The 26159-nt window shown below is 37.9% G+C and overlaps 1 pseudogene; it reads left to right on the top strand.

Annotated features, from left to right (window-relative positions):
• The first annotated feature begins 2550 nt into the window (after positions 1–2550).
• On the top strand, positions 2551–6571 carry LOC127214543 (F-box only protein 33-like; annotated as a pseudogene).
• Positions 6572–26159: the final 19588 nt, after the last annotated feature.

Genomic DNA, 26159 nt, shown 5'->3' with positions numbered 1-26159 from the left:
ATAAATAATAATCACAAAATTCTAATAGTGATATCTCTCCATACTCTGTTTTCTGAAAATGGTTAAGTAGGGGCACCTACTTTCTACAAAGTAAATAGTTTAGTAAGGACTGTCTCACTGGGATACCTGGCACCCTAATTTATTCTGAGAACCACAGGATATACTAACAGATACACAAAACTATGATACTTATTTGAAAAGTGTTTATTAAGAAATTTCCAATAACTGGGCTACAGAGATGGCTCAGCAGCTAAAAGCACCCGCTATTCTTATTGACGATAAGCGTTCAATACACATTGAACACCTAATGGCTTACAACCATCTGAGTAAGTCTCATTTCAAAGAATCTGGTGCCCTCTCCTGGCCTCTGCAGAAACCAGCCACAAACAAAGTGCACATACATACATGCCCTCAGAACCTATGAAATAGTGCTGGGCATTGTAGCACACACATGTAATACTTTAAATGAAAAGAAACCAGAAGGTGAGGGCTGTTGTTCTCTAAGAACCCTTACGTTAGAACAAAACAATCATTACATTGGATTGAAAATTTTGACAACCTCTGCTTCTCAAAACTGCAGGGCATGTGGTGAGTTTTCCTGTTGCTAATTGATTCTTCTTGTTCATTTATCATTAATTTTCTTTCTTTCTTTTTTTTTGGTTATTAAATCTCTGTCTATTTTTCTATTTGTTCATTATTTGGAGACAGTGTCTCATTCTGTGTTCCATGGCATGCCTCAAGCTGAGAGATCCTCCTGCCTTTGAGACCTGAGTGCAGGGATTAAAGGTTTCAGGCCCATGTTAATTTTATTAATTAATTATTTTATTTATTTAATTTTTTTTTGCATCAAGTTTCTCTGTGTAGTCCCATGTGTCCTTGATTCACTCTGTAGACCTTGCTGGGAGGTAAGTCATAGAGATCCACCTGCATTTGCCTCCCAACTACCGAAAATAAAGTCATGGACCACTACTGTCTGAATATTTTTTAATTATACCTGTTGAAGTTTCTCAAAGTTCCTGAAGTTCATGAAGGTCTTGAAGAAGGAGATCATACAGTATGTACTGAAACAGATTCCTTGGACCAAAGTGAAGAAGACTTATAGGAACATCTTGCCAACCTACTGGTGAAGCATCATACAGAAGAACCTTGAGATGTGACCTTCAGAATCTTCCAGAATATCAATAGGAAGGATGCCAGTGATAGGTCAGCAGGAGATTTGCTGGTGAGTTGGGTCAACTTCTTTACCATGAGATTCATGTCATAATTAAGATAATTCTTCTTTAGGCCCAACTCCCATAGGAAAGGCAGGTATGGGGCCCATTTTTCTATTTGAGGAAGTAGGCACACTGGGGTAGATATGTTAGCTCTGATCTTTGAAGTCAAATGAATGAAGGTTTCATGCCCTAAACTACCTAGATTGTAAAACTTCTACCTAGGACATCAGTAATTTTGCCCTTGCATCAAAACTGAATACTTAACTCTAGAGTGACGTGGTCGCTCTGGATTTGGACTGTCAGCAATAGGAAACACATGGGGATGAGGAAATTGGCTCTGTCTTTGTAAACATGAAAACCTGACTTCAGAAACCACATAAAAGCCAGGCACCATAGCAAGTTGTCCCTTCGGCATGGCAAGTTGTAAGCCAGCTGAAAAGAAATCTGTCTCAAAACCTGACATGCGGGAGGGGCTGGAGGGATAGCTTAATATTTAAGAACACCTGCTCCTCTATCACAGGACCTGGGTCAGTTTCCAGAAGCCAGATGATGGTTCACAACTATTATGTAACCCAATGGTCAGGGAATCTAGTGCCCTCTTCTGTCTCCTGAAGGCACAGCACTCATATGATACACATATATGTATGCAGACAAAAGAACCATATACATCAAATTAAAGCAAGCCCGTTTTTATTTTAATGCAGGACACCTGAAGAAGACACCCAGTGTTAGTCTCTGGTCTCAACATGTATTGATTCTGTATCCTTCCCCCCATCCACCCACCTATATACTTATAATGCATGTATTTGAAACAAATCTAATCAGTTGTGAAATAAGGTTTCTCATTTTTTGTCAAGGCTGGTATGTTTATATCTTTAACAAGCACAGGTATAAAATGGAAAAGCCATTTTTCATTAAATAGCATGGTTTTAAGAGTCACATATTTATTTACTCTTGTATAAAATATCAGGATGCAATTTTCTGATAAACTTAGGTCTGTGGCTACAAAAGGTTCTTCACACCTTAGTGTTTTGTTTGCTGTTTTAAAAATGTCTCTGTGCTGTTCTTTTACTCTGACTTGTTCTGGGTCTCCAGATGTGAGCTCAGCATTTGGCTTTGGTTCCAGTGTTGTCCACAGTCATTAAATTTGAATGCAAGCTTTGTATTTAGTCCATGCCCTTTACCATGTTTGCTATTTCTCTGTACTTGCCATCACTCTGAATATGTACAACAGTCTGAATTTGATTTGCCTATGAATTTGATGGTAGAAGCTACTCTAGAATATCTTTTAGACATATTTTAATATTTGCTTATATTAAACATTTAGAAAATCATTTTGACCATTTTCTCCTATAGGAAACTCCAGAGGTTTAGTCTGTTTGGAGATAGAAGCAAAGAAGTCTATCCAGCACATACCTCAAGAGGGAAGAACTTGACTTCAAGAAGATTAATCAGTTAAGTCACACAGTAAGCTTTACAAGGGCATGTGTTAATAACAAGTCTAGCTCTTGACTGAAAAGTAATAAGACACAATCAAGAACAGTGATCTTTAAAAATTATGGAGGTAATGTACAGGCAAGAAGATCTGAATCCACATTTCCTGATCTTGTGTAAATGCTGTAGAAGCATGATGGACTACCTACAATTATAACTTTGGCAGGCCCAAGGTCAGGTATCCCAGAGCAAGCAGGCCCACAGAGGCTAGCCCTGTCAGCAGACTCTGGTTTGATTGAGAGAGCCTGCCTCTCTCTCTCTCTGTCTCTCTCTCTCTCACACACACACACACACAGTGTTGGGCTAGAATATATGTCCTAGAAATATCTTAACTGCATTTTAGTTGTGATTATGTGACAATTGATGGCATAAATCATATAGCTTGCTGGGTAAGTATTGCTATGTGAATTGTTAATATTTTATTTTATGCATTTTAAGTGTTTGCCTGCATGGGTATATATGTACCGCATATATGTCTCTTTGCTACAAGTCAGAAGAGGGTTTTGGTTCTCTTGTAAATGTAGTGAGTGAAGGTAGTGTGCTGGTGGGTGGGTGCTGAAAAATGAACCTGGATTCTTCTGCAGAGAAAGCTCTCTTACACAAATCCCATTCCTGCTATTTAAAGGTGTTATTTTTTTCACTTGCTTTTATTATCTTTTCTGCATGTTTAATGTATCTTACTGATTACATTGTAATGTGAGACTAATTGCATTTGTAGATTGGATAGAAATAAAGTAATGGGAAACAATATATCTCAACATTGAATGCTTTGTGTTGCCCATTCCTAAAAGATTAGTGTCAAGTGCTAATGATAACATTGTGTTCTGTTTCCTTGTATAATTTAGCAGCTGTTTGAAAAATACTGAGTAGGAGTAGGAGACTAAAATAGCTGTCTTGTGTGTTTCTGCTGGAAATAGTGACCCCCCCAACATCCCTGTTGTCTCTAACTCAATTGCCAACACTATGGAGCACCTGATTTTACTGGGCAATGGTATTTCTGGCAACAGCACACTTATTACTGCAGTTGAACTAGAGTGGTGTGTAAATCTGAGTTCACTTGCCCTGGATTTCTGTGATTTTACAGCTGAGATGGCAAGAGTCTTAACTGATAGCAACCATGTGCCTTCACAGCGATCTCCTGGTCCGCAATGTTTCAGTGATGCACAAATGATTACACAACATGCCAAATGATGAGAACTATAAAGCCCTAGCAGGAAAGATCTCCAGCCTTCAGGTCTATCTAATGGCTTTTGATGTGCAAGGAGAAGACATGCTAAAGATTCTGAAACCCAGTATACCACTTGAGAGTGTTCACTTTGACAGCTATGTCACTTGTGTCTCAGGGGCTATTGTTGATCTTATATCCAGGCAGTACAGCAAATTTCTCACCCATTTTTTATTGGTAATTGATGTAAGTGACACGTCTGGTTTTCCAGATCTTAGTGACAGGTGCAATAAAGATCAATTTATTTTATCAGCATGGAGGTGCACAAAGCTCATGGTGTGTGGTTTTATTCACTATAACTTGATACTGGCATCATACCTTAAAGTGTTTCATTCTGGTAAATATATCGCAAGTTTGAAAGTCCTGTCTCAACCCTGAGTGCTCTATCCCTGGGTCCCTGTAATGATTTTACCTGTCATGAGGAAATAATACTAACGTAGCTAAGGAAATAGATATGTAACTACCTACATTGGGTATATTCACTCCAATCAGAAGATCCTGAAATGATTAGGAGGAAGGACACAGAAAGAAGGAAAGTGTGACTTTTATACTTACAACCTCATCTTTTAGATTCTAGTGTTGATGTATTTACTATATTGTTTAAATTATCTATTACTTATACATATGCTTACTTCTTAGCCATTCATCTTAGTATGTGTACTATTCTCTTTTGAATAGAGTTGCTATTCAAATATACTAAGAGAAAATTTTACTTTAATACAAATACATTTTATTTTAATATAAATAATATATGAAAATGTCTTACCTAGGCATGGCATCACAAGTAAATAATCTCAGCTCTTGAGAGGCTGAGGTAGGAAGATTGCCAAGAGTTTGAAAGGGCAGTCTGGTCTACATAAGTGTTCTAGTCCAGCCTGAGATACAGTGTGAGACCATGTTCATAAATTAGTAATAATCAGAGTATAGTGGCACACATCTTAAATCCCAGGACTTCAAAGGAAGAGGAATACAGATCTCTGTGAGTTCAAGGCCATCATGGTCTACAAAGCTAATTCTAGGACCACCAGCGATGCTACACAGAAAAATCCTAACTCAAAAAACAAAAAGAACCAACAAATAGGTAACACAACAAGCAAGGACTGTTTTACCTCTATAGTAACTCTTTCATTGTTTTTGAAACTATTTTTCTTAGCCTGCAATTGTGTCCCTTTAGGTTTTACTTTATAATTGGCCATAGAATTATAGGTAATAGACAGAAAAAGATCCATATTAAAATTAGCAAGTGGTTGTTGGGGAAGATGGCTCACGGAATGAAGTGCTTAATGTGCAGGTACAGGACTAGTGTTCATATATCTGGAACCCATCTAACAGCCAGGCAGCTTGGTGGCCACCTCAAGTCCTCTACTCAGGAACAGAGAATAGAATCTCTCCCTGGGTCATGCTGGCTAGCTATTCAAGTTATGGTTCAATGTCAAGATCCTCTCTCAACTAACAAATCAGAGAGCAAACAGGAAAGGCATCCAGTGTCACCTTTAGACCTCTACAAGTTGGCATACACTTGCATGCATGCACATTGTGTAAAATAAAAACAGGGATTGCCAAACAATCCTTTTTAAAGCTTTTTCTTCTTTCAGGGTCTTAGATAGAAATAAAGCTTCATCATCTTCCTCACTTATCCTTTCCCAGAGGTGACCTCTGTTCTGAGGCTGACACATAGTCTTATGTTTCGTATGACTTCTGATAATAAACCATTGCTCTCAAAGTTCCAGATGTCATGACTGTAGACTATGAGAAGCCATAGGAAATATTTTTGCAATGAAGAAAAATTCCTGTTTTGTATATCGGGTTTTTGTTTGTTTGTTTTGGTCCTCAAGACAGGGTTTCTGTGTGTACCCTGGCTATTCTGGAACTCACTCTGTAGATCAGGATGAACTCAAACTCAGATATCTGCCTGCCTCTGACTCCTAAGCACTGGTTCTAAAGGCATGTGCTATCACAGCCCAGATACATACATACATACATACATACATACATACATACATACATACATATACATGGGACTTAAGTGGGAAATAAAATGTGTTCCTTATGATAAATCAAATGTCTTTTTTTTTTTTTTTTTTTTTGCTGAGTGAAATACCACTTGACAGCTCACAACTCTGTGACATTCTTAAGAGAGTATGAAACACCTAGGTAGTCATGACTTTTTATTCTCAATTTGTTTTAAAGGGAAAGGACTGACGTGGTGAAATACAAATGTGTAGCTTCTTATGAAGCACTTACCGAGGAACAGAGTAAACTTACCAAAGACAGAATAAAACAGAAGAGAAAGACAGATGCCTTCTTCTTATATTTAAGATGATACCATGTGGGCACTCATCCTCATTGCTATTGCTGGTCTTTGTGGCTCTCATCTCAAATGCTTGCAGTCACTGAAGAAAGCATTAATATTTACCAAGGTGAACTAACCGAGGATGATGTGGATTCCCGTGCATAAACTTATTGAGCAGAGCAAGTATCGCTGGGCCTTGGTCAACCTTGGCAAGCAGTCGTGGACCCTGAATCACTCAGTGTCTTCACTAAACCAAATTGTCATTTTTACAGAGAGATACTAAACTTCAATGAAGACATTATGTTTTGTAAAATGTATAATTTCTGTGTCCAGATATGCAAGTAGGGTCTTAGTATTTTTTTTTAAGTATTGTAAACTAAACAATTTGTGCTGTGTTAAATCAGCTTTATAGGATTATATATGTATATTCTATTTCTTGATCAAAGAAAATAGTTAGGTATTGGTTTTACAAGTAGAATGTTACATTGTACAGGGCTTTCTTGGTTGATTAGATTGTTACCAAACCTTAAGGGCAAATAGACAATAATTATCTGAGGTTGCTGCCTAACTTTTTCATTGAGGTACTCTGCTTTTTGGACATTTTTATTCTTTCTTTTTCAAAATGCCGAGCTCAGAAGCCAAATACACACACACACACACACACACACACACACACACACACACACTCATAGCATAGCCAGGTGGATTGAATGCAATGCACTGCATCTATGTATTCTGGTAGCATCTCATTGATTTTGGTTTAAAATAGAAGGGAAGGTAGTGTCCCAAATGAGATATCTTTAACAGAAACCTGAGTTTAACTTTTATTAACTATATAATAATTGATACTGCCAATTACCATTCTGAATTTCATATAGTATAAGTTAGATATTGTTTCATCCTTTTTAAATGCATTTATATAAACTGAACCCTCAAATTGCTGGATATTTTAGGCTATATCCGACTTAAGTTTTTTCACCTCTTACATTCAAGTTAGCTTCTTCAGCCCAGATATCAAAACAGTGGAGGAAGAAATGAACTGTATTCCAGGGAATACTTCAAGGCTAAGTGAAAGCACAGAACTGTAGGCAAACAGGCTTGCAAAACAATATTAGTCATAACATCCTTAACAAGTCACAGGATTCTCTCTGTCAGCATGCATGTCAGCTGGCAAAGAATAGATCTGCATGAAAAAGTGCCCACATGCTGGCTGGATCTGGCCGCTTTGGCCAGCTGGATGCTGCTAGATTGTACTATTTAATGTCGAATTTTGACTTGTGGTAGACAGCTGTGCTGTGTGTCAGCATCCTCAGATGAGGGATGGGAAAAAAAAAAAAGACAAGGAAAAAACGCATTTGAGTGAAGAGAGAATGGAAGGGAAAGAAAGGAAACACAAAAGCTTGTTCCATGACAGGTGTGAGTTGCTATGGTACATACAATAATGTTAAGGACAGCCTCCAATAATCAAGTAAGTAGCCGACATGGGTGGCTAGCAGTGCTGAGACCTGGCTGCTCCATTGGAAGTTTGGAAACACAATTTATTTATGGAACAACTTTATATATCATAAAATGGTTTTACCATCTTATATTAAATGAACTGTTGACAGGCATGCACTTTGTCCAGTGAGCACATACTATGTGGATTTTATATGCACATCTGTAGTGTGAATCCACTGGCACAGTGTGTGTAAATTCCAGATGTGGTGAGAGTTTCCCTTGTACAGGTCATCAGATAAAGCAACTCCTGACAGGAACTGTAAGGAAACCAGCAAAATGTTTGACCCAAAGATGGATGTTGTATGGTTTATGTTAAATATATATTCTTTTAATCACTGAAGAAAGCATTAAAAAGTGACCATTGTAATGTATTTTATTGTATATGAAACACAAACTGTCGATGTTTAAATAAAACTCTTTGGCTGCAGAGTTTAGAAAGCTTAAGTTTTTTTTTTTTTTTCACTTTGAGAAAATCCAAGCTTACAAACAGACTAAGTCAAGCATGTTCACACACTCCTATAATCCTAGTTCTTAGAGACAACAGGAAGATTGTAAATTGAAGGTCACTGTCTCAGTTACTTCTCTGTTGCAGTGAAAAGCACCATGACTAAGGCATCTTATAAAAGAATGTGGTTAATTGGGCTCACAGTTTCAGATGGTGGAAGAAAAGCAGGACACCAGCAGGAAAATCTGAGAACTCTTTTCTTCATCCACAAGTAGGAGGAAGGAAGAACTGAATATGGCACAGGGCTTTTGAAACCTCACAGTCCTATATCTTAGTAACTGTTCTATTGCTGTGTGAAATGACACCATGACCAAGGTAGCTCCTGTAAGTGGAAACATTTAACTGGGGGCTTGCTTACAGTCTTGGTGGCTTAGACAATTGTCAACATGTGAAAAGAATGGCAGCATGCCAGCAGGGATGGTTCTGAAGAAGTAGCAGAGTTGCTTTTTTTTTTTTTTTTTTTCATTTATTTATTTTATATAACCAAGTTCATTTAAATGAAAATAAACATTTATACACAATATTTGGGAATTTGGGCGTCATTCTTTCCAAACTACTTCCTACTGGTAAGGGGCGCTGTCATGGGTGATTCGAAGAAGATGCAGAAATCCTGGCTGTAGTCTGTAAGTTTTGAATGTAGGATCACCTCATACTCTGTTTCAGGTGGTCTGGCTTGATCAAACCACATTAGTCTGGAAGGAATCCACATCTTTTTATTTTCTGTGGAAACAAAAATAGAAATCCTTTTCCCCAGTAACTTGTCCTTGAACTTAAATTTTGGAGTCAAAGCATTTTTTAATTTAATTTATTATTTTACATATCAATCCCAGTTCCCTCTCCTCCCCTCCCTCCCTCCCCCTCCTTCTCTCCCTTCCTCCCTTCCTCCCTTTTTCCCTCCCTCTTCCCTCCCTTTTCTCTCTCTGCCCTCTCACATGCCCTCTAACCATCCTCTGCCTCCATACCCCCACCCCAATTCCATATGTAGGGGAATGCCATCCAGCTGGGGCCATGTAGGTCTGACAGGTCATGTGAAGTAGGGACTAGGGCTTCTCTCCTGCCTCTAGATTAAGGCAGTTATCCCAGTCCAAAAACTGTTGTTTCTATGTGAAATAAAAAATTTTATTTTAAAAATATATTCATGAATCTATATAAGTATTTCATATGATATCAATGCATGAATCTATATTTAAAAAGACAGTGGAAGGACAAAAGCCACATGGCAACATACTCTGAAGTGTTGTAAATATCACTTCCTAACAGATGTTTTCCATTGATTCAACCATTGTCTACTTTACTAAGTATTGTATACTGATTTTATGTTTTGTTTATGAAAGAAGATGAAGCAGAGATGGTTACTCTTATATCCTATAATTACACACTCACATTGCTCAAAAGTAATGCCCAATTCAATTTCATGAGCTTTCACCTGTCCCATTATCACTTCAATTAGTCTAAGTATAAGGGAAACTAAATGTCTTATCATGTCAGGCTCTTGTTTCAGGCTATGAACAAACTATGACAGCAAGAATCTGGGTCCCTAGGATTCACAGAGCAGGAGAACGACATTTAGTATGTGATTACTACAGGCCAGAATTAGCACTTAAATAATGAATTCGATTTCTTGAGTTGCAAATTTTAGGTCAGATATGGAACAATTTTGCATGTTTTTATGCCCAATGAAATTAATAGTATTTTGGGAATCAAAATTGCTAATACAAAGTAAAATACTGCTCCAGGGAGAGAAAGAAGAAAGTGGGTTTAAACAGAGATTTAAGGATGTCAAGTTTACAAAAGTTTCAATATAAAACTTGATTGTAGATAAATACTAGTCATTAGTTCTTTTCAATTTGCTGAATCAAGAAATAAAATGGGAATGAAGAAGTAGATGTACATGTTGTAAAATACTAATTAACAGAATAGAGGGAAGCAGTGCATTCAGTACAAAGCTTTGCTTTCTGTCTGGAGCAGAAACACCTCCTGGTCACTGAATGTCCCCATTGCCACTAGGGAACCATTCCAGTCATGATCACACTGCTGTGCTAGAGAATGAGTTCTTATGCTGTTCCTTTACACTGAAGCAAAATATAACTGAACAGGTGAAAACCACTGGTTGAATACACCGACAGGAAATTCATTAGTTAGGTCTCACTCTCTATTCCTATCAGTATGCAAGACCAAGAACATGAACACCAGTCTGAAGATACTTGAACTCCCTACCTCAGAAAGAGGTATCTCAAAGTAGTTACATTATGGCAGCTCTCTCAATGCAGCCCATGGAAAACAGTCAATATCTTATATGTTAAGAATAAAATGACAGGCATGGTGGTACACACCCTTAATTCCAGCACTCTAAGGGCAAAATCAGGAATATCTCCAAAGTCAAGGCCAGCCTGGTCATCACAGCAAGTACAAGGGACTACACACACAGACCCTATCTCTAAGAAGCAAGCAAACAAAATTAATCAATGTATAAATAGTTAAACTGAGAAAAGAGGAAATATATAAAAAGCCAGTCAGACTGACAGGAAGGGAATAGGGCTCTTTGCCTACTGTGTGAGCTGAGAACCTCAGCTGTCACCAGAATGTACTGTAGAAAAATAATATTCCAGCTGTCAATTAACCACCATACATTGAGCATCAGAATAGGAATGCCTGTACCTACTTTTGCTCTCTCTCTCTGTCTCTCTCTCTCTGTCTCTCCCATCTCTTTCACCTATCACACACAGCATACACAAGCACACTTGTTTTTGAAGTGTTAAAACTCGTCAGTGAACTAAGTTAAAAAAAAAAAAAAAAACCTGAAGTTCATCATTAGGCAATATTCTGGCTTCTTTAAACCATATGTAAGTTTTTAAAGTCTCTTATTCTTCATTTTTGGTCATTCATATCTAACTGCAAAAAGTAGGGTACATATTTCGTAAGATAACCAAATCACAAAAACTACAAATGCTTTACATCTTTTTATATAATTTATGTCTGCAGATAGATGCATTGTTGTTCACTACTCCCATGTCTGATGAACACATGCATGTCTGGTGTACTTGGAGGCAGAAGTGGCCACTGGATTCCTTAGATGTGGAGTGCTTTAAACCCCAATATGAATACTGAACTCTGGTTTGACGTAGCAGCCAGTCTTAACTACTGAGCCACCATCTCTCCAGCCATAGACATTTCCCCCTTGAACCACTGAATTGTTGGTACAGTAAAAAAGACTACATTATGGAATCATGTTTATGGAAACCTGGCTGGGTTTTTGGTTATTTATTTTGTTTTGTTGTTGTTTTGTATAATCGATGCCAAACAAGATTATTTATTCAATAGAAATTTATTTGATTAAATATACAATATCTCTACATTTGTCTAAAACCATAGCGAACACATTCCAGGTAAAGATACAAAGCATTCCCAGTTTAAGATAGACCAATAATAAAATTACATTTATAAAACTACCATAATTATGAATAGGTAGTCCACCTGAAAAATACTATACAGAATTAAATAAAATGGAAAAAATTACCAATAAGATTCAGAGTTAAATCATCCTTATTTACAAAATTCTATTCTGTTACCATTTGATTTGAGGAGCAATATCATCACATAGGAACAGCAGTTACCTAAACTTCATCTAAAAAGAAAATGGATGCCGAGGAATCGGTCAGGTGTCCTCTGTCTCCAGATGTTCCAGTGCAGGCTGGAGTTTCTGGTGCAGGTTGACTGGAAGTAGGATTCAAGTCAGGAGAGAACTCATTTCTACTTTGAGATGTAAGAGTGGTGGAAGAACTAGAATCTTGGGGGAAGATAAGATGGAAATCCCCTTCATTTGCACACATTTCTCCCTGTTCCAAGAGACAGGAAAAAGACAGTGGGAGTTGAAACCCTGTACTGCACCCTTGTTAAACCACTAGTTCCAGCCCTTATTCTGGTATCCAAACATTCATACCACAATATTTGATCTGCCAAATAAATCTTGACATTACATAATGGACATTTTAGCTACAAAGGACTAATAATAACATCACAAAAAATTTCAAGGGTGTTTGTCACTGGCAGCAATGCAAGATCTCAATACAGTGCAGACTTACTGGAAATAAGCTTTTCAATACATTAAAACTTTGAAACTTAACATTCAGGTCATTGATCTCGACCTGATATCCTATTTGAAGCATTTCCTGTCATGCCAAGGACAACCTTAAATCCCTCCACCACCAAAAAAAAAAAAAAAAAAAAAAAAAAAAAGCCTCATGGCATGCTCATAGAAACTTAAGACTAAAGGTGAGGGCACAGAGCAGACAACTAGGACAACTAAGCTAGTTCTTGTCTAGTATTGGAAATATGATTTTCTGTATGGAAACATGTGATTCCAAAGGGGGAAATTATACTGTAAAATCAATAAATTACTTTTATTTTAAAATGTAAGGGTTGGAAAGAATTTCAAAAAATTCAATAAATGACTAAATATGATCTTAGATTTTGATTAGGATCATGTGGGAACCACTACTTAGGAGACATACTTAATACTTTAAAACAATTTAGCCAGTAATCATAAGACAAACATCTAAGTAATTATTTTAAATATTTTTTTATTTTAAATATTTTAAATATACTCTTATATTACATGAAGTACACATATACTTAACATTAAAAATGCTTGTAACTGAACATTGGTGGCACAGGCCTTTAATCCCAGTATTTGGGAAGCACAAACTAGCTTTCCAGTTAAGGCTCCAAAGCTATAGGGAAACCCAGCCTTGGGGAGAAAAACAAAGCAAAACAAAAACCTGCTTATACATTCAATGATCTTTTAACCTATCATATTACAGTTAAAATTCAAATTCAAATTTGCCTAATATTGATCAAGGTGAAGCTTTTACTTCCTTTGATGCTGGACAGTAACCTGTGAGCCATATAAACCCTGTCCCTCTCAAGTTGGTTCTGGCTAGTGTTTCTCCCTGTAAAAGGAACCTAACTTGATGGAAAGCACAGATAAGCACTGACACAAACACAGACCTTTAAAGAAAGCCTACATGGCATTGGAGGAAACTGCAGGCCTTCAATATCCCTTATTGGGACATACTGTTGAGGATCTGCACAGGTGTTTCCTGGTGGAGGAGTTGGTGGGATCTGTCCTCTAGGATCACCGGGTAAGGCAGGGCCTCCAGGGCCTCTAACCTTGGGAACAAGTGGAGGAATCAAGCCATGGCCAGCTGGTTGGCATTCAGTAGGGACATAGTTGGGCACACTTGCCTTCTGTAACAGAGAAACAGCAGTAAGTAAAGACATTTAATTAACAGCTCCTTTCCTGGGTGTGTGAGGCATAGAAGAAAGCAGTCCATTACATTCTAGTAAGGCTGGGGATAGGCTCAGTATCCCACAAAGGTGCAGGAGCTGCTTATTTGTTATTCTAAGTAGTTTTACTGACTTCACTCTCTCCACACCTCTTCCATATTGTAGTTGAAGTTCTAGCTAAGGCATTAAGACAACAAAAGAAGATCCACGGAATACAAATTAAAAGTAACAAATCAAACTTTCACTATTTGCAGATGATATGACAGGTTACATCAGGGAATACCTACCACTGATAGACACCTTTACCAAAGTGGCAGGATACAAAATTAACTAAACATATAAAAAATTAATCACTAACCCTACTATATACATATGATAAAGGGGCTGAGAAAGGAATCACAGAAACATCTCTCTCTCTCTTTTTTTGCATTATCCAAGAAAACATAAAATAGCTTGGGGTAATGTTAACCAAACAAGTGAATAACTTATTTAATAAGAATTTTGAGTCTTTAAAGAAAAAAAATTAAAGAAGATACAAGAAAATGGGAAGATCTCTCATGCTTTTGGATCGGTAGGATTAACATAGTAAAAATAGTAGTCTTTCCAAAAGTAATCAACAGATTCAATGCAATCCCTATCATAAACCCCAGCACAATTCTTCACAACCTTGAAAGAACAATAGTTCTTCCTATGGAAAAACAGTAGACCCAGGGTAGGCTAGACAACGTTGTATAATAAAGGAACTTCTTTCTGGAGGCATCACTTTCCCTTTCTTCAAGCTCTACTGTAGAGCTATAGTCCTGAAAACAGTTTGGAACTGTCACAAAAATGGATAGGAAGACCAATGGAATCAAATTTAAAACACTGATATTAACTCATACATCTACCAATACCTGATTTTTGACAAAGCAGCTAAAGTTATACAATGGAATATAAAAAGCATTTTCAACAAATTGTGCTGGCATAACTGGAGGCTGACCTGTAGAAGACTCCAGATCACCATGCATAATACTTAAGTCTAAATATATCAAAGAAAGACCTCACCATAAATCCAGCCACATTGAACCTCCCAGAAGAGAAAGGGGAGGTATCCATGAAAAAATTGGTACAGGAGCCTGCTTCCTGAACATAACTCCAGTACCACAGACTCTGAGATCAACAATTAATAAATGAAATCTCTTGAAATTGAAAAGCTTATTTAAGACAAAGAATACAGTCAACAAGACAAAATGGCAGCCCACACAATGGGAAAAGATCTTCAACAACCCCACATCTGACAGAGGGCTGATTTCCACAATGACAAAGAACTCAAGAAGCTAGGTACCAAAACACCAAATATTCTAATTAAAAAGTATGGTACAGAACTAAATAGAGACACCTAAGAATGTGTTCAAAATCCTCAGACACCAGGGAAATGCAAATCAAAAAACTCTGAGATATCATCTTACTCCTGTCAGAATAGCTAAAAACAAAAACACAAATGACAGTTTATGCTGGAGAGGATATGGAGACTGTAGTAAATTCTTCCACTGCTGGTGGGAGTGCAAACTCGTACAGACATTTTGGAAATCAGTATGGTGGTTCCTCAGAAAAATGGGAATCAGTGTACCTCAAGTTTCAGTAATTCCACTCTTAGGCATATACCCAAAATATGCACACTCATATAACAAGGACATCTGTTCAACTATGTTCATTGAAGCATTATTTGCTCAACTGAAGAATGGATGGAGAAAATGTGGTACATTTAAAGAATGAAATACTATTCAGAGGGAATAAACAATGTAATCTGGAAATTTGCTGGCAAATGGAAGGAACTAGATGGAACCATCCTGAATGAGGTAACCCGGTCACAAAATGACAAACATGGAATGTACTCACTCATATATGGCTTTTGGACAGAGCAAAGGATGGCCAGCCGACAATCCACAATGCCAGAGAAGCTAGGAGACAAGGCGGACCCTCAGAGAGACATACATGTTGCTGTGGAGAAGGAGAAATGGGCAAGATCTCCCTAGAAAATTGGGAGAATTGTGGATGGTGGGAGTTAGGGAGAAAATGATGAGAGAGGTAGGCATGATGGAACAGGAAGATTGAGTTAGGGAAAGAATAGGGGAGAGCAAGAAAGGAGACATTATAATAGAGGGGAACCATAACAGGTTTTAAGAGAAATCTGGCACTAGGGAAATGCCAAGAGATCTATAAGAATGACCCCAACTCACAATGTGAGCAACAGTGGAAAGGCTACCATAAATGCCTTACCTTGATAATGAGATTGATAACTAACTTATATGCCATCATAGAACCCTCATCTAGTAGCTGATGGAAACAGAAGCAGTACCCACAGATAAACACTGAGCCAAACTCCTAGAATGCAGTTGCAGAGAGGGAGGGATGTTGAGACAAGGAGTGAAGGTCAGGGTACAGAAACTCACTGAGGCAGCCTACCTGAACAAGGGGAAACACATGTACCCAAAACTGATAACTGGGTAATCAGCATTGGACCGACTTAGACCTCTAGAATGTGGGACTCAGGTAGAAGGCCCCGTAAGTCTAAGGGGCTTCTGTCAGTGGAACCAGGATGTATCCCTGGTGCACAAAAGGTCTTTGGGTCCACATTCTCCATGGAAAAATATTCACTTAGCCTAGAGCCAGGAGGGAGGGCCTAGTCCCTACTTCAAATAATTTGACAGATTTAGATGATCCCACCTGGAAGGCATCACCCTCCCAGTGGAGGGTTACGGGAATAGGATGGGAAGGTTCCTAAGGGGGCATGAGAGAGAGAAGGATCAGGGATCAGTATCTAAAACAAGAAAAAATAATAAATATAACTAAAAAAGATTCAAATAAGATTTCATGGGAGAAAATCTGAAATCGTGTACAGCATCTAAACAAGCTTTGAATTTCATGTAAATGTTGGACTTCTTTTAGGGCGATATATTGGGCTTCTTTCTGTTTTTTATCTTAATATTTTTTTTCATTAACAGGAATAGGTGTTTTCCTACATGTATATCTTCATACTATATACATTCAGTTTTCTGGAAGGATACAATAAGCCTTCAGATCCCTTGAAACAGGAGGTAAGAAGGTGCTGGGAATTAAACCCAAGTTCTTTAGGAGAGCAGCCAGGGCTCTTAACCTGTAAGCCATTTAGCAAGCCTATGTGGATTTTTGAGACAAGATCTGCTTATAAGGCCCACACTGGCTTTTAATTTACCATCTTTCTGATGTAGCCTGCCAAAATGCATGGATTACATGGACCATCAAAATTTTTCTTGTGATCTGTACTATTTCGCAGAAGGTTACAAGCCAACAATGAGAATGTTAACTCTAAGTACAGGTATATTATATTAACATCATAATATCACAAAGTAGAAGAGCTCTCACCTTGTTCTAATAAAACAGAGAAACTAGTTGTGGATTCTTGGGTAGAATTCAGTTTCCAATACTTACCCCAGGGTCTGTTTTTGTGGCATTCTTCTTGTATTCCAATGTGGAGGATGCTGGCCTATCTAGACAGGAAAATCAAATCAGGAGAACTTCATGAGTTCTCACTTTATCCCACGACTGTTTCCAGATCCAAGTGACCCTGACATGTTCCACTCCCCCTGGCCAGTACAGAGAACAACTGGACACAAATACAATAGTATTCCTCATTAGGGTCCCCAAAGCACCATGAGAACCTTGGAAATTTCAATAGGACAAAAGAACATTCGTTTGCAGTGTGCTGGTGACCTTTCCAACAGGCTCTTAGGTAATCGTACTGAGGTAGCCTAAGCGAAGAACTCAGGATGAAGCATCTGCTTCCTCTGTCTATGTGTGACAGCCCTTAAAATATATTTTTGTTAAAAAGTACCCTTATAGATAACAAATACACAATGAAAATTTAAATGGTTTCATTTTATACTTAATGTGATTTTCTGTCATACCTACAGTAGATACACATCTTTCCCACCTTCAGAGGGTAGTGAGTGATAATTGAAGAGGTCCTGGGAGATTCATTCAACTAAATGAAAAATGATTAAATAAGCTAACTAATAAAGAACATGAAACCAAAAAATTTTACTGGTTGTCTTACACAAATCAACTGACATTTTCCTGGCTAAAATCTTTCACTACTACACTGGATATAAATAAATGGTTTAAAAAGTTGAGAAGTAAAAAAAAATAAAAAAAAAGTTGAGAAGTTTGCTATTGAAAAGAGTAAAGTTTGTATTACAACCCTTGAAGGAAACCCTTCAAATGGCAACAAAACTAACCTTAACACATTCATTAGATGACATACATGAAACATGACACAACAAGAAAGGGCTAGAGAAATGTGTTTACAGGGTAATGTTATGGGCTGCTCTTCCTTAGGACTTATGCTTAATAGCAAGCCACTACACAGCAGCACACAACTATCTGTAACTCCACTTCCTGGGGCACTAATGCCCTGTTATGGCATTCTGTGGAATCAAACACACATGTAATACACAGAAATCAGATGGTAGAGATGACAGATTAATGGGATACCTACCAAAGAAAGGTGCTAACGGGGAATACAACCAGGCCAAAGGAGAGAAGTGACTTATAGTGAACTGCAATGTGGATGTTGTCAAGGAAAAGAATATAAACCTATGACAACTGAAATGGTACTTGTCTATTACTTGAGTAACCAAAGGGGACATTACGATGTAAAACCAAAAATTATTTTTATTTAACAATGTAAGTATATAAAAAAATTTCAAGGACTTCAAAAATAATTATGTTGGAGAGGATGTGGAGGAAGGGGAACACTCATCCACTGCTGGTGGGAGTGCACACTTGTACAGCCATTTTGGAGATGACTATGTTGGTTCCGCAGGAAAATGGGAATCAGTTTACCACAGATCCGGCAATGCCACTCTTAGGCATATACCCAAATGATTTACATCCATGAAACAAAGACATGTGCTCAACTATGTTCATAGCAGCATTATTTGCAATAGCAAGAACCTGGAAGCAATCTAGATGCCCCTCAACTGAAGAATGGATAGAGAAGATGTGGCACATTTACACAATGGAATACTACTTTACAGGAAAATAAACCAATGGAATCTTGAAATTCACAGGCAAGTGAATGGAACTTGAAGAAACCATCCTGAATGAGGTAACCCAGTCACAAAAAGAGGAACATGATATGAACTCACTCATATATGGAATTTAGACATACAGTAAAGGATCACCAGCCTATAATACACACCTCCAGAGAAACTAGGATACAAGGAGGATTCTAAGAGATTCACTTAAGGTCCGTCAGAGAAGGGGAAAGGGACAATGTCTCTGAGCATTTTGGAAGTGGGGGGACAACAGTGAGTGTAGAGGGAGCTAGGAGAAAGAGAAGGGGAGGACAGGAAAGCACGTGGGACTTGGAAGATTGAGTCAGAGGAGCAATAGACAAGAGAGGAGAGAGAGAGAGAGACAGAGAGAGAGAGAACCATAAAAGAGGGAGCCATTAAAGGTTTGAAGAGAAAACTGACTCTAGAGAAATATCCAGTGACCTACAAGACTGACCTCAACTAACAATTTGAGCAACAATGGAAAGGCTACCATAAATGCCATTTCATGATAAGGAGATCAACTACTAACTTATCATCCATCATGGAGCCCTCATCTAGTAGCTGATGGAAACAGAAGCAGACACCCACATTTAAACACTAAGTTGAACTGGAATCTAATGCAGAGAGGGAGGACAAGACAAGACATCAGAAACACACAGAGACAGCTGACCTGAAAAAGGAGGAGCTAATGGGCCCCAGACTGATAGCTAGGAATCCATCATGGGACTGAATCAGACAGCCTGAACATGGGTCTCAGTTGGAAGGCCTGGGCAATCTAAAGGACTTTGGTCAGAGGAACCAGGATGTATACCTGGTGCAAAAATGGACTTTGGGAGCATATTCCTTTAATCTGGAGGCAGAAGGGGAAGCCTATTCCCTACTCTAAATGACTTGACAGATTTAGGTGACCCTTCCTGGAATGCATCACCCTACATGTGGAGTGGGGTGGTGGGAGTGGAGGGTGGTCTGAGGAGATGGGAGAATGGGAGAGAGGGAAAGAGCAAGTGAGGGAGAGGGAACTGGGGTTGATATGTAAAATAAATAAATAAAGAAACAAACAAATAAAAATTGTATATCTCCCTCTTTAAAAAAATTAAAATATAATCATGTGGGAACTGCTATTCAGGAGTAATACTTGAAACCACTTTTAAATAACTTTTAGAAAACATATATCTAATTATTCAAATAATGGCCCCAATGCATTTCTCTGAAATGAAACACACATAATTAAAATCTAAAAACTACTTGCATCTGGGCATTGTTGATACAGGCATTTAATCCCAACACTTGGGAAGCAGAGAGATGTGGATTTCTGTGAATTCATGGCTAGTCTGTTCTACTGAGTGAGTTCCAGGGCAGGCTTCCAACATATACAAAAACTTTGCCTTGGGGAGAATAAAACATTCAAACAAAAATACCCCACAAACAGTCTGTACATTTACTGATCTTCTGGCCTATCACAGCACAGTTCAAATTCAATGTTCCCTGTGGTGGATCAAGGTGAAACCTTGACTTACTTTGTTGATGGAATGTATCTTTGAACCATGAAAACTGTTTCCCCCTCAAGTTGGTTCTGGCCAGTATTTCTCCCAGTAACAGAAACCAAACTTGAATAAAAGAACAGATAAACATTGACACATGCAGGGACCTTTAAAAATGCCTACCTGGCACTAGAGAGAAAGGTGGGCCTGCAAAGTCCCTGGGTGTGATATACTGTCCGGAATCTCCACAGATGTTTCCAGGAGGAGGTGCAGGCAGGATTGGGCCTCTTGGATTCCCTGGAAAGGCAGGGCCTCTAGGACTTCTGACCAAAGGATCCAGTGGAGGAATCACGTCATGACCAACCGCATTGCATTCAGGAGGACTAGAGTTAGGCAAAGGTGCCTTCTGTAACAGAGTCACAATCAACAGTAAGTGAAGCTTCTTGATTCATAGCTCCTTTCCTGTGAGTGTAGGAATTATAGAAAGCCTGGGAACAGGCTGAATTTTCCTCATGTGTGTGAGAGCCACTTATTCACAGTCAGAAGTAGTTTTACTATCTCAACAGAAAGCTTTATGGATGGAACTAATCATCTACCTAGCTCCACCACAAACACAAATACAGTAAAAGCAGATAAAAACAGACACTTTTAAAAACAGATATACACCAGGATATGTTGGCACAGGCCATAAATCTCAGAATTTGTCTATTAGAGAAAGGTGGATATCTGTCAGAATGAGGGTGTCTGGTCAACAGAGTGAGTTCCAGGACTGACTCAAGATCTACTGGGATATCCTATCTCTAGGAAAAAACAACAAACAACAACAACAAACCCCCCCAAAACATAGAACTTTTATCAAACATAGATGCAAAAGGAAAATGTTTAACATGTTGGTGATTTCAAAATGATCCAAATTAATTTTATATTTGAAAAATGAAATACATGTTTAGATTCAAATAAGATTCAAGGAAGAAAATCTGAAATAGTAGACAGCACATATACAAGCTTTGAAGTTCTTCTAAAACTTGCACTTCTTTAAGTAGGAGATATCAAGTTTTTTTTCTCTTGCTTTTTTTTTTTTTTTGTATATTTTTAATGCCAAAGAAATGGGTGTCTTGCTTGCATGTATATCTGCATTCATTGTTAAATTTTTGATTGTGAGCCTTGCCTTTAATGGCTGAGCCATCTCTCCAGCCCTATAAACTCATTGTGAAAGAATGATAGGATAGGGATTCAGATTCCTTGAATTGGAGGAAAGGATTGTCTGCTGGGATTCAAACCCAGCTCCTATGGGAGAGCAGCAAGTGCTATTAACCTGTTAGCCATTTCTCCAGCTCAGTAATTTTTTGATTCACAATCTATGCATATTGGCTACACTGGCTTTGAATGTACCATACTCCTGCCTCATGATGTGGGAGTTGGAAAAAACTCGAATCTTGTGGTGAGGTAAGATGGAAATTCCCTGGGTTCAGTCACATTTCTCATGTTCCAAGAGATGGGTAAAGGACAGCTTAAGTTCAAAGCCCAAATACAAAACCAAAATCTTCAGCACTTGTACTGATATCCCATCACTCAGACATTACTTGATCTAAGAAATAAATCTTGACATTGAAAAAAAACCTTCTTAGCTACATAGGACTAATAAGAAAGAATGTCTCCAGCAATTTTAGGTACATTTTCCCTATTTTGGCAGCTATGCAAGATCTCAATACATTGGAGACTTACTGTAAAATAGATTTTCAATGGAGTAAATCTCAAAGACTTAACATTCCCATTATGATCCTGACCTGATATCCTACAAGATATATTTCCTGTGTTGCCAATGAAATAAATTCCCTCCAAAATTCTCATATCATTCTCCTAGAAGGTTAAGAGTAGTTGCCATGGCAAAGTACAGACACTTAGGACAACTGAGATGGTTCTAGTCTAGTACTTGAACACTTGATTTACCGTATAGGAACATGTGAAGCAAAAGAGAAAATTATGCTGTATAAACAACAAATAACTGTTATTTTCAATTGTAAAGGCTGGAAAGAAGTTGAGGAATTCAACAAATTCAGTGAGGTCCATGACTGGCACCATATCTAATGGGAACACTATCTCTAGTTAAAAAAAAGAAAAAGAAAAAAAAAAAGAAAAGAAAAGAAAACAGACACGTTTTAATCGAAACACACACACACACACACACACACACAGGAAAATGATTGATATGTGGACATTTATAAAATGACAAAGTCATTTGAAAAGTAAAATACATACATATTAATATTCAAATAAGATTCCAAGGAAGAATTTATGAAATAGTGTAAAGCAAGTAAACACGCTTGGAAGTTCATGTAAAAGTTGAACTTCTTGAATGGGAGATATCTGGTTTCTTTTTCTTGTTGGATTATTTTAGTGTTTTTTTTTTTTTCATTTCACAGATATGGTATATTTGCCTGTATGTATGTCTGCATACTATAGTCATTCAGTGTTCTGTAAGGATAGAATATGCAAATCCCTTGGAGGTAAGATGGATTGTGAGCCACCACTCCAAGCTTGGAAATTAAACCTAGGTCCTGTATAAAAGGAGACATTGCATTTAACTGGAATGCCATTTCTCAAGTCTGTGTGGTTTAATGAGGCATATTCTGCATATATAGCCCACACTGGATTATATATTCCCATCCTACTGCCTCACTCTGGAAACTGCTGGGATCACATGTACCATCAAACAAAGGCTAGTGAGCTAAACAATTTCACATAAGGTTACAGACCAACAAAGAAAGTTAATGCTAAGTGCAAGTATATTTAACTCAAGCCTTGCTCTAAAATAAACAAGAAACTAGGTGTGCATCCACGGGTAGAATTCAATGTTCAGTACTTACGTTAGGATGATGTTTGTTGACATTCTTCCCAGAATACAATGTGCAGGATAAATACATATATAATAGGTAAAATACATACATAATAGGATCCCAAAAAGATTTCAAGAAAGAAAATCTGAAAGAGGGTACTGAAAGTAAACAAGCTTGGAATTCATCTAAAAGTGTACTACTTGAAGTGTTCGATATCAGGTTTATTTCTCTTGTTTGCTTATTTTAGGATATTTTTTATTTCAGAGACATGGGAATTTGCCTGCATGTATTTCAACATATTGTATCCATTCAATATTCTGGAAATATATGATAGGGCATCATATCCCATGGACAGGAATTAAGAAGGATGGTCATCAACTACACAGGAGTGGGGAGTTAAACCCATGTCCTGTAGGAGAGCCAGCCAGTGGTCTTAAAAGTGTAAGCCATTTCTCTACTCTAGGTTAATTTTTTGAGGCAAATTGTCTTAAATAACCCAGACTGGCTTGAAATTCCCCTCCTCCTGGGTCAGCCAGCAAATTGCAAGGAACGCATGGACCATCAAATTCTGGCTTGTATTCTGTAAAATTTCACAGAAAGTTACAAGCCAACAATGAAAGTGTTACAGATAATTGAAAGTATATTTAATTAATATCACATATGAAACAACTCTAACCTTGTTCTAATAAAATAAGAAACCAGTTGTTGATCTATAGGTAGAATACAATTTCTAATACTTACCACAGGGTCATGTTTGGTGGCACTGCTACCAGATTCCAATGTGGAAGTGACTGGTGCATCTAGACCAAAAAATGAAACCAGTGAAACTCATGAATTCTTACATTATTCCCAGATCATTTCCAGATCAAAATGACAGTGACTTGTTCCACTCCCCTTGCTGGGACACAGAACAGGTCGACACGAAGCAGCCCCAGACTTAGACAAAATTCAAAATTACAGACATACTTTTGTAGTATGTGGCTGATGCATCCAAATGACACTTGGCAAACTTGACCAGTCACCTTAAATGACCAAATTCGTATACAGCATGGACTTCCCCGTTTTCCAGGTGTGCCAACCTTTCCCTCAGTACATATGATATATTTCAGTTTATAGGTACCCTTATAGATAATGCAACAATTACACAATGAATATTGAAATTTCTGAATTTTATTATATCTTAATATTAGTTACTATAATATCTATAGTAGATAAACATCATTCCCTACATTAGTGAATAGTTAGTGATAGCTGAAGACATCTTGAAGGAATCAATCGACTGTATATAAAAATATTAAATTAGATAATTAACTAAGAACAAGAACACAAATTGCTTTACTGGTAGTCTTTTACATATCCATTGATATTTGCCTGCCTAATGTCCTTGTGTGGTAAACAGGATCTATCTAAATGCCTTAAAAAGAATGATGGAAGCTATGGAAGAGTAAGTTTGTATTATGACCAGATACAGGAAACCCTTCCTCTTGCATCAAAGCCAAACTTCAACACATACATTGGATTACAAGCCAAAAATATTAGACAAAATAAAGTTCTGGAAAAATGGCTTAAGTGGTGATGGGTATAGTAAATAATTACTATGGCATCAAAACTAACCTTACACATACACACACACATTAGCTGACACACAGCATGAATAGTGTGGTCAAATGGTCAAGGGAACAGTCTACTCTTCCTTAGGACCCGTGCTTGGTTCACAGAAACTACACAGCAGCTGACAGCCATCGGTATCTGCAATTCCAGGGTCTCTGAAGGCTTCTTTGGTCCTTCACATGCCTCACACATGAATGTGATACGCAGAAAGAAGATAGAAGCATTGCCAAATTCATGGGATAACTGCCAAGGAGGGCTGCTAACAGGGCACACTACCAGCCAAAAACAGAAAAATGCCTTGCACTGAATCTCTATGAAGATGCTGAGAACAAAGCCCAAGTCCTCAGTTCTGCTAGATGAGCCAGTATTAACCAGTCACCTACTACTTCTCCAGCCACAGATTCTTCCCTCTGGAAGCACAGAGTAAAATGTCGTCATTATGGAATCATGTTGATGGGGCACTGGCTGGGTTTAATATCAACACTGCCAAATATGACTATACCTCAATTACAATTTGACTATAGCTGTAGATACCAATACGTTTGTCTATAACCATATGTTTCTACACATTCCTGGTCTAAAAACTTTGAGAGTAGTGGTGAAGATATCCCCAATAGGGAGACTGAATGCATACCTACCAGGATATTATTATTAAACATAATAATCCAATTAAAAGATACTATCCATATTGAAATCAAAGGGAAATAACTTACTCATATGATTAGTATTCATATCACACGTACTTTTTAAAAAATAATCTGAAATTCTAATTGCATTATTCTTCCAGCTGAGCACCAGGAGCAGTACAGAAGGAATATCAGTCGCCGGAAACAGCCAATTAGAAGAACTGAGTGCCATGGAAAGTGCCATGTCTACTTGTGTTTCAGGAGGTCCCTGCAAGTGCAGTTTGTAGGTTCCGGTGCTGGCTGTTGGGAAGGGCGAATGAAGTCTGGAGGGGCTCATATATACTATCATGTTGTGTAAGTGGGGCCATTGTGCTTCTTTGGGCAAGGTAAGATGGAATGCGACTCAGCACCTCCACGTTTCTAAGGATCCATTATTTAGGAGTAGGACAGTGAAGTTGAACCCATTTACGTTTCACTTATGCAACCAAAAGCTCCAGACACTATTTTTGATCTGCCCAATTCAAAAGCACAATATATAATCAAACAAATATATCTAAAGTGGGTTACGTACTTGTTCAGTACATAGCATTAATAAGTTCTAATATCACTAACACTTCCAGGGGTATTTGTACTATGTAAAGAGATATATGAGATCTCAGTGCACTGAAGTCTTACTGCAAAAGACCTCTTCAATGTAGTAAACTTTCAGAATTCACATTCCTATCGTGACACGAACCTGACTTCCTAAACGTGAAATTCCCTGTAATGTCAGAGAAAGGACTTGCACCCTAAAAAGGCATATCTTTCACCTAGGAGCATACAACTAGAGGCCATGGCAGAGAGGACACCTAGGAGCACTGATTGGTTCTTCTTCTTAATGTTATAGACACATGGATACATGATTCACAGGAAAAAAATATTAAATGTATTTTAGATTTTAAACATGATTGGGTGGGAACAATGATATTGGAGAAAACTTTGAAGTAATTGACTCCTGAATTTTTAGCCAAAA

The sequence above is a fragment of the Phodopus roborovskii genome, unplaced genomic scaffold (genome assembly GCF_943737965.1).
Source record: "Phodopus roborovskii unplaced genomic scaffold, PHOROB, whole genome shotgun sequence".
NCBI lineage: Eukaryota > Metazoa > Chordata > Mammalia > Rodentia > Cricetidae > Phodopus > Phodopus roborovskii.
The sequence above is the reverse complement of the archived record's forward strand: the minus strand, read 5'-3'. Positions and strand labels throughout refer to the sequence as shown.